This window comes from Melozone crissalis, unplaced genomic scaffold, assembly GCF_028551555.1.
Source record: "Melozone crissalis strain CALT ecotype California unplaced genomic scaffold, PUWL_Pcris_2 ptg000016l_1, whole genome shotgun sequence".
In the NCBI taxonomy this organism is placed as follows: domain Eukaryota; kingdom Metazoa; phylum Chordata; class Aves; order Passeriformes; family Passerellidae; genus Melozone; species Melozone crissalis.
The window spans coordinates 36729492-36743908 of record NW_026535794.1 but is presented as its reverse complement, the minus strand read 5'-3'; the positions used below and the strand labels follow the sequence as shown (position 1 = coordinate 36743908).

General features: G+C 34.6%; 1 protein-coding gene across 7 annotated transcripts in view; it reads left to right on the top strand.

Moving 5' to 3' along the window:
* The window catches only part of TBC1D5 (TBC1 domain family member 5), a 313714-nt gene that overhangs the window by 62045 nt on the left and 237252 nt on the right, over positions 1–14417 (top strand). For 2 of the 7 annotated variants that reach the window (XM_054273242.1, XM_054273241.1), the window contains exon 3: positions 7860–8014. The exons of the other annotated variants lie outside the window; for them this stretch is intronic. The gene's annotated coding sequence lies outside the window, so the exon portion shown is untranslated. The remainder of the gene's footprint in view (positions 1–7859; positions 8015–14417) is intronic. 7 annotated transcript variants of the gene reach the window in all.

Sequence of the window (14417 nt, the reverse complement as noted above, 5' to 3'; positions counted from 1 at the left end):
CACTCCATAATGCCAATTAGACAAATATACTTAAATTTCTTACAAAGGCCTAGATCTCAAATAAAAAAAGCAGTTTTTACAGCATTTAGAAATAATTCTGCTGTAAGTTTTGATTTAAACTTATGGTGTAGGCTTGTGGACTCTGATCTGTCTTCCAGAGCTTTTTATTTTCTTGTGGTGTTAATATGACAACATAATTTTATATAGTCAAATTCATTTTGTAGTATGGTTCTTGCTCAATTTTTATCTAGATGTGTTTTACATAAACACCAGGAATACAGTTGGTGATGTTTTCCAGCATGCACAGCACTTCGTTTGCTAATATCTGAATTAGCAGATTATACTTTTTAATGTAGAATCAATAATTTCATATAAAAAGAGCCTTTATTAATTGTTCTATCCTATTTCTTTATTTTTATTAGGAATGGCTTAGTTGTTTCATACTTGATCACTTTGTCTACAGATTACCAATTTGTGTGTTTGTAGCTTGCTACTTGTGTCTCAGCAGTAACGTTTCTTCAGCTCTAAATCCAAGGAAGAAACAAGTATACAGGTTTATTTTTATTCTTGCATTTTGTTTGTGCTTCACTCATTTGTTTTCATTTTATTGGGACAAACAGGCCAAAGAGAAAACTATGACTTTGTATGCAAACAGATGAGGTTAGTTTGATTATGAATTAATATAATTTTAAAAAATCAGAATTTAACTGTTATTAAAGATGCAATTTTAAAAAGTACTGTCATTGACGCTCATTAAAAAAACATATTTAATGTATTATCAAAGCCATTTAATTTCCTTTAAAATAATCCCCAATCTCTGAGCACTTTTTACTGAGAATAGGTATAATCTCATGTATTGTGTAACTTTGCTAACTATACTGAAGTCATTCTTTTGCCCTATCAAAGCTGGCTCAACTACAGGGAGGTGGAGGTGTGCTTCTGTGCAGTGGTGGTTTTCTCCTGAGCAGAACTCCAGCGTTACCAGTTCCTGACAGCTGCAAGCCAGCCTCTGGGCATCTTGCTAAATTTTCAAATGTAATTATACAGTAGACTTCCTTTAACAAATTCTGTGTTCCCCACTATAATTATAACAGCTCTTGCCCCTAGCCTGTTCCTTATCTTACAACCCACCTCCATATCTCCCACTGCTGGCTAGTGTTATCCAGTAGAGCTGATGGATCTAGAAAAGCAGAGTTTATTCTCTCTGCTGTCTTTCATCCATACAGAAGATATGTTTCTTCTGATCCATCATAGTCATATGAAATGTCCCTTAAAGCCGAAGATTGTTTTGTCATTCACAGAAGAGCTGTTGGTTAGCATGCCACTTTGATATTTCAAACCATTTTTTATTGTTATTACAGGACAGGAGTTAGGGAATTATTAAGAGCTATCCATGAAGTGGCTGAAGAAGGCAGGACAAAGAAAGTAGGTCTTCCAAAAAAGCTTTTTTTTCATGCTGTGCAGTTCAGGATATAATTTCTTTCTACTATTTGTGTGTTAGGTTTTCATGTGTTCATCCTCCTTTTAAGAACACACATGTAATGCATTAATAAAAATAATCAGTGATGCTTCTTTTACATGAAATGCTACGTAATTTTAGCCAAAGAATGATGAAACAGGAAAAGTTACCCACAGATATTCTCAATCTACTATTGGCTCATGACAAAGAAATTTAAAAACAACTATGCAGAGTAATAATCTCATGTCCACCTGTCTGTTAGCAAGGGAAGTGATGGGTTTGTATATGGAAATCTGAAGGTAAGAGATAAATCAGAGGGAACTTAAGCTGTTGAAGATGTGCAGAAACACTTCTCCATTTTCTTCAGTGTCTTACTGTAGTTGGCTGTGGTAGATGGACTGGCATTGAAGAACTGTATTGCCTGAAGGTGACAGATTGCCACTTCTCAGTGTGTCCCGCAGCAGGATCAAGTACACATTGCTCAAACCTTTCCTGAGAAGCTTCAGTTTGTGTCATATCCCAGCACTCCTTGAAGTCATGCTCCCATTGACTTTCCATAGTTTGCCTACATCTTCTAAGAATTATGATGTCCAAAACTGTATAAAGTACAGAAGAGATGGAAAAAAGTAATTTTCAGCTGTTCAATGCAGGTGCTGCTGCATGTGCTACCACTTGTACACACACCCAGCCATATGCACTTTGTGTGCTTGCAATGTATTTCATTGAGATGTGTTTTTCAAAGATCTAACAAAATTTACTCTTTTTATTTGTATTCTTCTCTCTTCGTTGATACCCTATGTAATGGTTTACTGGTGGTCCATTTTTTGTTCATATCTATGATGTGCCTTTTATAAAGGTAGCACTTTTGATTTGTCTTTATTGATTTCTGACTATATCTTCCATTTTTCAAAAGCATTTGGAAATCTTTCCTTTGAGGTGCTGCTATTTTCTACCAACATCCTATTATCTGCTGATTTTAAAAATACTACTTGGGGTCACTAGGATTGTTATGAAAACACCAGATAGAAACAGATCAAACAAATGTCTCTGAGTAACATTTGTAATATATGTATATAGTTTGAGAGAGCTGGTAAAAATATTCTTTTTAGAGCAATTGCTTCTGATTTCAATAGTTTTTGTGTCCAACTTATAATGATTATGTCTGGACAGTATTTTGTTATATATGGCAGAAACAGTGCAGAACATGTTTAAAATCTCTCTAATCGGAAGTTTGTATCACATCTACTGATACCTCCCATCCATGAACCCAGTTAGCGGTGAAGTCATTCAGATGAGTTTGAGGGGATCAATTTTTTTTTCTCTGTGTTCTTTTATCTTCTTGAAATTTGTTTGTGCAGTATTAGGTTCTGGAATCTTTTCAGGTTTCACTGGTAGATTGTAACTTGAAGGTGTAACTTGGGCCCCCTGAGGGGAGACTGGAGAGGACTTGTTCTAAGTTTGGTTGATTGGTTTTTTTCTTTTCTACTTCTTTTGATTTCCTTTATTCTGATCTTTTAGAGATAATGAGACAACAGATGTTATGTCTTTCTCTATAATTTCAGCAAGACTTTTCAGGTTGGTGTTTTTTGGTTTTTTTAAATTCCTTTTGTTACTTTATTTCCTTTCCTTGTTCGTAGCAATGGCATGTGTGTCTTGTATCACTGTAGGTCTCATTGATCACTGGTACGGGACATGGATGATGACTTTTTTCCCAGTGAGACAAGCTGACAGGATATGTAGAAGAAATTTTCTTTGCTTTTGCATGTTTTGTAACTTCAGAAAGGCACAGTTAGGCTCATAGTAGTAAGATTTCAAAGGTTACCATCAGAATATTGTGTTCCTTTGCCACGGCTTGTCTACTAGGTGGAATAGCAATAAACAGGTCAGTTCCAAAAAAAAAAATGAGATCCAAAATTTTGCTTTTCTGAAATGTAAAATTAGAGGTGATTACATAGTAAAATCATCATTGTAGCCTTTTGGACTGCAGGCCATCAAAATGGGTCAGGTGGAAGATTGAGGTAGGCCATGGGGGACTTTGTCCTTGGCTGTTGAATCAAAACATATTAAGGAAATCCTTTTATCCTGAATGACTTTGACTTTGATATTAGGTAGGATGGCCTATGAGTGACCTTTTCTTCATGTTTAATAAATTTGTGTGTGACCACTTTCTCTTGTATATTGCAAGATGGAGAATTTCACCCTGATATAAAGCTACAAAATTAGGAGCAGTGAAAGCAGGGTGGATTTTTTTTCAGGTCTGTCATATAAGCTGAGCCCTCTTGCCCACCAACGGAGAATGAGAACAGAAGAATTGTTTATACCAGTTTTTACTGTCTCTTTAAAATTCAGTGTTTTATCTTTTGCCTTTCAGTTTGCTTTATAGGTCACTTAATTTTTGTTACTTTCCTTTATTATGAGCTAAGAACAGAATGTTGCTGAATATGCTAAAATAGATGTATATTTTTTAAAGTTGGCATTTAAGCAGACAAAGAATCATGCTTAATGTTGCTGTGATAATAAATAGTACTATAATTGATTGTTGATAGAAACCCTTAAAATATGTTTTTATGGTTGAAATATACTTTGGATAAACAGTGTTCGGTTTGCCTATTAAAATAATTCACTATATACCATGGTTTCTTTGAGTATTAAGGAAGTAGGACTTTTCCAACAGCAGTAATTGGTTGACACTGCTTGACCTTAATGCAAAGCTACAGTATTTAATGAACAAACGGAGGGAATAAAGTTTTGATAAATAAGGCAATTTTCATGAAACCTTTAGAAATATGCTTGAAGTCTTTTAGTGTTAGATTGACGGTTTCTCCTTTTGTGAAAAGAATAAGTGAATAATTTAAGGCTATATTTCATGTTTTCAGATCTTCATTCTGTCATATAAATAATAGACTGTGAAATGCAGTAGCTCTTGCATTCACAGATTTAATAGACCTGTACAAGTGAATATCTTTCTTGGCTTCTGGCATCTTAGAATGCTCTTTTGTGTGTACCTGAGAAGCAGAGCAAAAGTGGGACTCTCTTCAGTGACCAAATTCCATACTTTAAGCATGTCACATATTCTGTTTTTAAACGAATTGTTCTTCTTAAAATACTTTCATTGCATCGTGATGTCAATATTAGTATTTTTGGGTTTTAATTCTGTATTATGATGGACAGGTGTCAAAAAAGCAGGACATGCCTATTTGAAATTAAAGTCCAATTTAAAATTTATTTACTTAGAGAGAGACTATGTGAAAAGAATTCAGATTTGAATCCTTCAGCATAAATCTTTGAAATACCATTGAATCTTGATGAGAAATTAATCAAATGTATTTACTAAAATAGTGAAATATCAAGATAATTTGTTTACTTACATGTATTCTTAGTTCTGTAAATTTTTTTAATGGAGACAGTGTTGAGGGAGGAGGAACAGACAATAGTAAAATCAGACTAGTTTCTTTTCTTTGTTCCCATCCCCTTTTCCTCCTCCTGCCCTTTAGTTTAATATATTTTGAAAAAAGAGTGAGGTAAGGCTTACTGAGAGCAAGTGCCAAAGTATTGGGATGTTTTCATGTTCTCAGTCTTCCAAGCAGAATATGGTTGTGTAACTAATGGAGCATGGGAAGCAGAAATGCTTCTTTGAAAGGTATGTACTATTGTACCTGTTTTGTTACCTTGAAAAAGTAGCTTCCCTAAACACTTCCCTTTAGAGGTTTAAGGCAGATATTACCTGTGTTTGCTTCCTGATACCTACTCCTTTAAACATTGGAGTAATTCTCCTTGTTAGGAACCTTCTCCTAGCATATGATACTGAATCCCTGCTTTCCTCCATCATATGTAGGAATGGAGGAATTGTGCAAGTAAGGAAATACCTTTATTTCCTTTTGTTATTCATAAATTTAAGACTTTATTCATATATTGAAGACTGTTTATTGTAAATGATATTCAAGACAACTGACAGATGGTCTGCATTTGTGATGGTATTGATTTATGCAGTCCTCATGTGGGTTCCAGAAATATTTAGTAGGTATCCTTCAAAATGAGCTGTCTACATGAGGATGCCATCACTTTTGCTAAAATACAGGCAGATTCTGTTTGTGTTTGCTAATAGCTCATGTCAAAAAGTTACTTTTTCTTACTTTTCAAGAAAAAAAATCCCTTTATATCTTTTGTCATGGTAATAAAAATCTTGATGTAATAGTCTATTCTGTTTCATAAGTTACTCTGGTAACTTATTAATGTCTTCATCTTTTTTCATTTTCTGAGATAATTTTCTTCATATTCACAGTAAGTCCATCTTTTGATTTCAGCTAGGCCAAATGTTCAAATGGAGGTCATACTTTTTCCATTCTCCCTAGTCTGACTTGTTTGTAACTCAGAAAACATCAGTGCAGGCGTAGAGACCATTTTTCAGTCTAACTTATTGAAAAAACTGTCAAAATCTATGAATCACAAAATTCTTTCTGCTGAACTGGTGTGAAACACACTGTCATCACCTCTGTTTTCAGAACTTACGCAGAGTAATATTTTCTATTTATTTCCCTACATCAACATTATTTAAGCCATTGGCTGGGGATGTTTCTGTAGTTTCAGTAGGAATTTACAGGATTAGTGTCTTAAATATATTGATTTTATTCAACCAACCAGTCACTATTTGGGTCCACCTCTGACTGAGTTGGCTTGTGATACTTGAGCAATGCATTTCTTATTATTCTTTGTTGCTTCAGCACGAGACTGTGGTCTCTCTGTAGGAAGTCCTCTGCAAATACACATACAGAGTTTGGGTGGAAATGCAGGAAGGATGGTATAAAAAGCAAAGGAAGGCAATGGGAAGGCAGAACAGCAAAGGATGCTTTGCTATTGGCTAAATGGTCACATTTGCTAATGCTGATGATTTATTTTAGATTCTGAAATGGTTACTGTTCTTTATTTAGTGAGTGTAGCTTATTTTGTTTAATTTGTTAACACCTATAGAAATTAGAAAGAACAGTAGTTATGACAAATGGACTATGTAATTTGAAAATTGTATTTTGTCACATGTTTTAGTCACAAAACCTAGTTGAAATCAATTGTCCAAACATTCACTTAACATATTAATAAGTAATACAGGAGTACTCTAAGCCCTCTTGAATTAGATATATTACATCTTGTTACAAAATTTAATGCCAGACTTAATAACTCAAAGTATGCTCTAGAATAAAAATACATTTATGTGCTAGTATGTGGTAATTAGAATGCTAATCCAAATTACAAAAAAAACCCCTAAGCCCACTATTCAGTTGGAACTGTTTTTATACTCAAGACCAGACAATTACCTTTAATTGAATTTCTTCTTAAAAACCCTAAAAAAAATCCTTTTTATTTTTTCAAGTGGGTATGCTTTTTTGTGGTATATTTCTAAATATTGCAACACTGTAATATTACAGCTGTCAGATTTCAGCATTGGTCAGATTTCAGGAGCTATTTGGGTATTTACCTGCAAAGTCAGTGTCATTTAGGACTTTTATATAATGTGTCTAGATGGTTGTGTTCTCACATTTCCTGTTGAAAACACTATAGAAACAGTAAAGTACCACCTTTTCAAAAAGGGAAGATGATGTTTCCAATTCAACACTATTAGCTTTGCATATTTGTAACAGGAAGAATTATTTTAAAATATAATTTTATCCTGCCATGAGTAGACTTATGTCATCTCGCAGTTGCTGAAACATTCTGCGTATTTTGAAGAGGGTTTGTTTTTTTGCTTATTTTTTGTGATTTGAGCAGTTAAAGGTGAATTAATGAAAGCTGGATGGCTGATCAGTTGCTGATGTTTCATTTGTTAAATTTTTCTTAGAACCATAACCTTCAACGTTTTTAGTGTGTATGAAACCAGCTGTAGTGTGCTGTTGAACCCTGTACAGCTTCTTGTGGTCTTATCAATAATGATTGAACAACTTTCTAGAAAATAGATCTGAAATACCAATTTATATAAATTTGTAACATGTTTTTAAGAAGTTCATTCGCAGGAGGAGAAATTGAAGTAATGCTGAGAAATATCCAAGAGTCACATGTTGATAAGAATTTCAGGTTGAATATTGAATAAGTCTCCGTAATGTTCAAGTTGTTAGAGTTGTCCATCTGCCATTATTGTCATCTTAGAAATAAATAAATTAAGCCACATTAATTTACTTTACATGTTGTTTCTATCTCTCCTGATACATGTTTATGTGAAATAAGGTACTTACTTGACTTGAAAAATACTTAAGATAATTTCAGTCACTTTTTTGTTATATTGAAATGTCCAGAAGAAATGCAGTGCCTTATGTCTTGAATCCTCAACTTGAATGCTGTTTGATCAAATAAAAAACTCTAACTATTCTTAGGCTTTTTTTTTTCACTAAGTATATTTATTCTCCATCTGAAGGTCAATTCCAGAAGTCTGGTACCAGAACTGCCATTCCAGCTTCCTCATTGCTCCTGGTGGCCGGGGCATATCCCAGTGCCATTTTCCTGTTATAAGTGTGGAGAATATCCTTCTGAAGACAGCTGTCTCCTTTTTGTTTGAGCACCTGCCACTATGTGAGTGTTTTGGGGTTTTTTTTTTTTTGTATTTTTTAAAAAAACCAAACTGACTTTGCCTCATTTTCATTAATGCCATAGTTACACATTTGACATTTATAAAAATGTTTGTGATGTGTCTCATGCAGTTGTCCAAAAACTATTTTCCTACCATTTCTGTATCAAAAGAAATCTTATTTTACAAATAGAGGTTCTTGTCTGCTTAGTTTGCTGCATTAAATTTTAAAAGATAAGTGAAAATAGTGACTGTAGTATTTGGTTTTAAAACTGACGGATAACTGTGTTGCAGTCTGCTTCCCACGGAACTGGTGGAACATAGGCTGTGTCAGTGGGAATTTTTCTTTGCTTTCTCCCATAATATGCCCTAAGTCCCGACCTGAAGGGGCAATTCACTCTCTAATTTAAACCTCTCCTTAACATTAACAACATGGCAGTGTTTAGTAATGATACAGTGTTTACTGTTCAAGACTTGCCAATTTGGCCTTAAATAGCTAGACTATATTACCTCAATTTGCCATATTCCCTCTGTTTAGTTTGGAATTACCTTGCAAATGTTAAGGTGATAGTATTGAATTGTATAAAGGAATTATAAATTGGAAATCCTAGCAATGTGGATTTAAAGTTCTAGTGTTGGTCTATAGAAACACACTAGTTCAAGTAGTTAAAGGTCAGTAAACTCATTTTAATAGGCACTTTTTTTTTTTCTTTTACTGACTTCCATCAGTGCCTTTAATTAGTTACTTTTCCTTCCTATTCTCTGGATAATTTAAAACTCCTTTCTGAAATGATTTTATAAGACGTATATGAGCTTGGATATGTAGTTTCTGTACCTTTTAAGTGTAGTTAGTTTTTTCCAGTGTTGCAATAAAGTACAGAACACTATGCAGTACATTAAAGAAATAGAGCCTATGCATCAGAACAATTTTCATGCCTCACTCAATTCTTAATGTAAATTAGTAGGAACATTGGTTATCCATTTGAGAAATTGAGTTGGTATAAAAATAAAAATGCACTTATGGTATGTGGTGCTTTGTGTATCATCTTGGGAATGTTTTGCTGTTTATCTGTCACTTGCATTAGAAAAAGCAGTCACTGGCTGCAGGTGACATTAAAAATTAAAGGTTAACCTCAATTTCTTTACTGACCAGACGTGGGACAGAAAGTTCTTCTGGATGTGTGCCTGGATTTTGGAACTGTCAAATAGGGTTGAGAAGTAGAGACTGGTGCTTTTGGTGGCCTCGTCATTTTGTATGTGCATGTGTGATTATATGATTTTGCCATTTCCAAGTGTTTAGACTGCTTTTTGTAGGTTATATCAAGATCATTTTCCATTGCATCCAACTTTGTGAAATTAAAAAATTACATGATAACACTAGAGTAAGTAATTATAATGAACTCATTTTACTGATCTACATAATTCTAGGAATGTCTTTTTATTTTGTTGCTTAGAAAAACTAATTAAAATAACTGTCTTTCCTATTACTAGAGAATACGTGTCTTTCAAAAACGAGTTAAAACTGTTCTTGAAAATTGCCTTAGAAGCTTTTGAATATTCTGGTTACATTTGATGCAAGACAAGCTTTATATACTCATGAACAAACCTGGGAGATCTTTCTTTAAGTTTTTGACAAACTCAACTTCTCCCTCGTAGTGCCTGCAAGGTGAGCCAAGCTCAGCAGCGTGAGCTTCCCTTGTCTATCACTCCAAATGTTGGAGGCAGCATTCAGGCTAGTGAAGGAGAGTTCAGACAGCAGAGGTTTCCATGTAACCTGCCATATATCTTTCCTTTGTTAAAGAGGTATTGTGCTTGTTCAGTGGTGGACCAGACTACAGGCAAGTCTTGATCTTTGAGACGCAATTTGAAGCTGAGGTTGCTGCTCTTACCTTCCATTTAATCTCTTAATTTTCTTAGCCATGCAGTAAAGTAGCATGTATGTAGTGAGTAGATCTGATGCTTCGTGTTGGCTAATGAGGGAAAATGAGAAGGGAAGAAAGAAAAATCAATTTTATTTTGTGAGTAAAATAGACTGCCAAAATGGATGGGTTTTTTCTTCCTCCACCCTTCATTTACCAAACAGTGATGTTTGGTTCGTGGCTGTTTTCCCTCTAATGTCAATGGCCATTTTCTCTCTTACAGCTCTTAATGGTAAAACAATAAAATGGAAGTTTCATTAAAGAAAGCAATGCATATTGCTAATTTAGAAAAGAACACTATTTTAGGAGCCCTAGTATTTCAGATGTCTATAATCTTATTAAAATTATATATCTATGAGCTTGCTTCATATTAAGCTTGGCACAGTTGTTTCAGGATTGGTATACTGTAGATTGTTCTGACTGCAAATTAAATCATGTTAAGAATTCTTTGGTGGAAAAGTGATAATGCTCATTTAGTGTGCTTTACTTATTATTTCTAATTTGTTAAACCTATATTTAAGAGAGATAATTTCTCTGAAGACAAAATATTTTTAAACGCACGCTAGTTACTAAATTTCCTGTAGTTTCCTCTGCTTGAAATTTTTCCAGTGTTCTCTGAGATTGGTTTCACTTAATATTTCTTGGTTTCAGATATTTTTATGTTGACACAATACTGAAACTGGTCAAACAAGTTTCACCATTGAAATGATTTATAAAGAAACTGAAATACTATATAATTTTAAATATAGTTCCTTTGACTTAGGAAGTAGTTAAATCCCTTATAATAGTTGATAATTGTTGGCTTACAGCCTGGTTCTAAAGTCTTTGTTTTACAAACTGGGTTATAAAGCATCAAGAAAACTGAATGTTGGCTTTTTTTTAGATGAAATATCTCAGGTAATTAAATACTTCAGGAATTTATAATTCATTTATAATTTGAAAAACAGTGCTTTCTAAGAAAAAAATCTTTAAGTGATTTTATATATTGTCTTACAGACTCTAGAATAGGCATGTTACAATTTGTCAGTTAATTTAAATTAAAGTAAACTTCTCTATCTATTAGTCTAAAAAGCACTGGTGATTTGCAACTATATTACAGATGACATCTTTTCCTAAATAGTACAATAATCTGTGTTTTGTGGCGCAAGTGAATTACCCATTTGTTACACTGTTATGCAGCTCATAGAGGTCATCACACATCTGTATGAACAGAACATGTAAGTATTTTTAAAACTCCAGCACCAATTCAAACAACCCAGTTCATTGCAGTGTTTCTGTTGTTGCTGTTCCTACAGGGTTGGTAGTCCATTTGCTTGTGTTTAATTTGTGGCTGTATTGCAGAGATGTGCTCAAGAAAGATATGCATAAGATAAGGACTTTTTTCTCAGATGTAGAAAACTTGCAGGACATGCAGTTTCAAACAGTGGAAGAACAGGTCCAGGATCGAGAGTTATTTTTCAAAGCACTAAAATCAGGTTATATCAGTTCCCCTTCAGGGTACATAATATCAAGTCTAGACTAGTAATTACCATAGCTTTATTTTCAGTAGCTCTCGGATTCTCCAGGTGAAGAGTAGTGGTAGTGTGTGTTATTAGCCCACTGTCTTCAGACATCCTCTTGTTTCTCCTCTTTGTACCATGTTAGATTGCTTACTTTTATAGCTGAAAAATTTGGTACTGCTTCACATCTTTGTTAGTTCAAGTTTTCTGTGGCAGTGGTCTTTGTGCACTGCATGGCCCTTGCCCTTGCCCCTGCCCCTGGCATGTTGCCTCATTTCCCTCCTGAGCCTCCTTTTGGGGAACATGACTCTGAGCTGCTCATGGACAGAGCCCAGCTGATTCTGGCAGAGATTTTTCATTCTGCTTGGGGCTTGCTTTGTAGTTCATCTTCATTTTAACCACGAAACCACCTTTGCCAGTGTAAAGAAAGAACTGACTTCTGCCTTGCAGTACTTTAAAGTGGGCTTTATAACAAAAATGGAGAGAGACTTTATACTAGGGCCTCTAGGGATTTAGGCCTCTATAAGTAAAGGATGGTACATTTAGATGAAATCTAAGCAAGAAATTCTTAACAATTAGGCTGTTGAGATATGGAAGCAGGTTGCCCAGGGAAATGCAGATGCCTCATCCTCGGAAGTGTTCAGGGCCAGGCTGGATAGGACTTCAAGCAACCTAATCTAGTAGATGTCCACGTCTCTGCCCATGACAATCCTTTCCAACCCAAACCAGTCTGTGATTCTACTTGAGGAAAACAGCTTCTTGCCTTTTTTTACCTGCTTAGAATTCTGTATGTCTCTTACATACTTCCATTTTATAATGTTTATTCTGCATTCTGTGGCTTTTAAACTTTTTCAGAGACATTGCAGTGGTTACAAGTTGTATTGATTGAGCCTGGTCAAAGACTTTAATTTGTGGTTTGCTTTGGTTTGGTTTTGTTTTCAGTAAGAGATAAGTGCTACCTTAGATGATCATAAATGCTGATCAGAATTTGTTTAAAAGGATTTGTTAAAATTGTTCCTAAAGGATTAAAAGTGGCAGCCTTAAGAAAATTTGCATGAAGCAAATGATGGAAGGGAGAAACAGTTGGGTTGCCAGTGGTGTAGTTTAAAAAAAACAAGATTGTAATGATGTTTTGGTGTATTTGAAGTGATCCTCCTACCATAGATGTGACAGTCACAGACAGTTGTCCCTGATGTGTTTAGAGCTGTGCTAATGTTCCAGTAAAGCTTTAAGGACAAAAAAAATTTTCTAAAATATTGGCTGTAATTTCCTTGAAGGGAAGGGATGCTATTTCATGGCTATCCTTGGCTCTCTTTTCTCTCCCTCTGCTCCTCCTGAAGAAATTCTGTATGACTTACAGAATGCTTTGCTTCCGGGACAAATTCTAAAGGAAGTTCACAGAATTTTAGTGGGTTTTGCTCTTTAAGTTATATGGATTTAAGTGTCTAAACATGTACTGAAGGGTATTGACAGGTACCAGTGTAGATGCCAGCCATGTGCAGTTGGAGTCCTGTACTAGGGACTGATCTGCAATGCAAGCAGCAGAAGTTCTCCGTTGTTATGACTGGCCAGCATTTGTAATTTGATGGAAAGCAGATGAATAAAGCCAAATTAAAGTGACAGTGATGACCAACTGCCTAGTAATTTAAGACCCTGAACACATTTCTTAGTGCTATTTATTCAATAAATACATGTAGTAAATATAGACCTTTATGCATTTCTTTAAGGTGATAGAAGCCACGGTGGGCAGAAGTTATTGTATATTATCAGCACTCTGTTATATTTGAATAAATTAATGTGGAACTTATATAAAACTCAGGACTTTCTGAGCAGCTTCATCTGGTTTTGTTCAAGCTTCATTGAGTGATGTACATTACATAACTTCATATTAAACACTTTCTTTGCAACTTTTTGTATAATTTCTACAGATTTGTAGTTTTTAAAAAATTAAAATCTTGCCACCGACTTTTGCAGTAGGTTCCTCCATATTATGTGTCTGGTCCTCTAAGATCTTTCCTCATAAGCATTAATGTAGTAAGAGTTGGTTCTGATATGAATGGTTCAACAAGATTTACAAGGAGCAGTTGAATATTGTTTTATCATTTTTGTTAAGCAGCACACATGCCTTAGAGTTATAGAAAAGGTTGCCTGTACCTTGAAACTTGCAATATTTATCATCTTTTGCAAGGGAATTGTAGATCAGGTGCAAGAATTTCTCTGTATTATAAATGTTCTAAACTTATTTTGGCATATTAATCTAGATTATTTTAAAATGCAGAAGTGTAGTTTATAGTGGGATCCAAGCTGGGTCTGAGGAAAAAAAAATCTTTATTCTCTGTCATTTGGCAGAGAGGAGTAAGGAATAGAAAAGGAAGAAAATGCTCTTCTTTTTCAGTGAATGTATTGTTCCCATAGAATGTACCAACAAAAAAGTAGATCAAGACAGTCTTGCTTGGAGACACTCATACCATCTGACAGGAAAGTGATTTTAATTAATTTAAAATCCAGAAGCAACAGTATTTCTTCCTGAGTAAATGGTTGGAAGACCTTAATTACACAGTGCTTTTGAAAGCACAGATTGCACTTAGTTTCTTTTTGGTCTTCTAGACTCGGACTTTGGAAAGTATTTAACTTACAGGAAGTAAAGGAGTACTTTCCTGAATTAACAGGCTGTTAGTGAGTTTCTCAGTATGAATATAGCTACTTGAAAAGAATAGGAATTTGGTGGAATGTTTTGAGGTTGGGCATGTTTGGTTTGGTTTCGTTTTTATAACAGAAAATCATCCAATACCTTCAGCTGGATTTTGGCATCAAAATTTTTTAAAATATTTGCTGCATAAAAAATAAGTTTTGACAAAAGCAAAGGAAGTGGCAAAGTGTTGAAGTTGTGGATCAGTATCTAGTTATATGTAATCATGATTTAGTGCTGCAGTTGAGAATATTTTATAGTGTGAAACTGCTCTAGGTGAATAGCAACCAGCTAGAGGAAT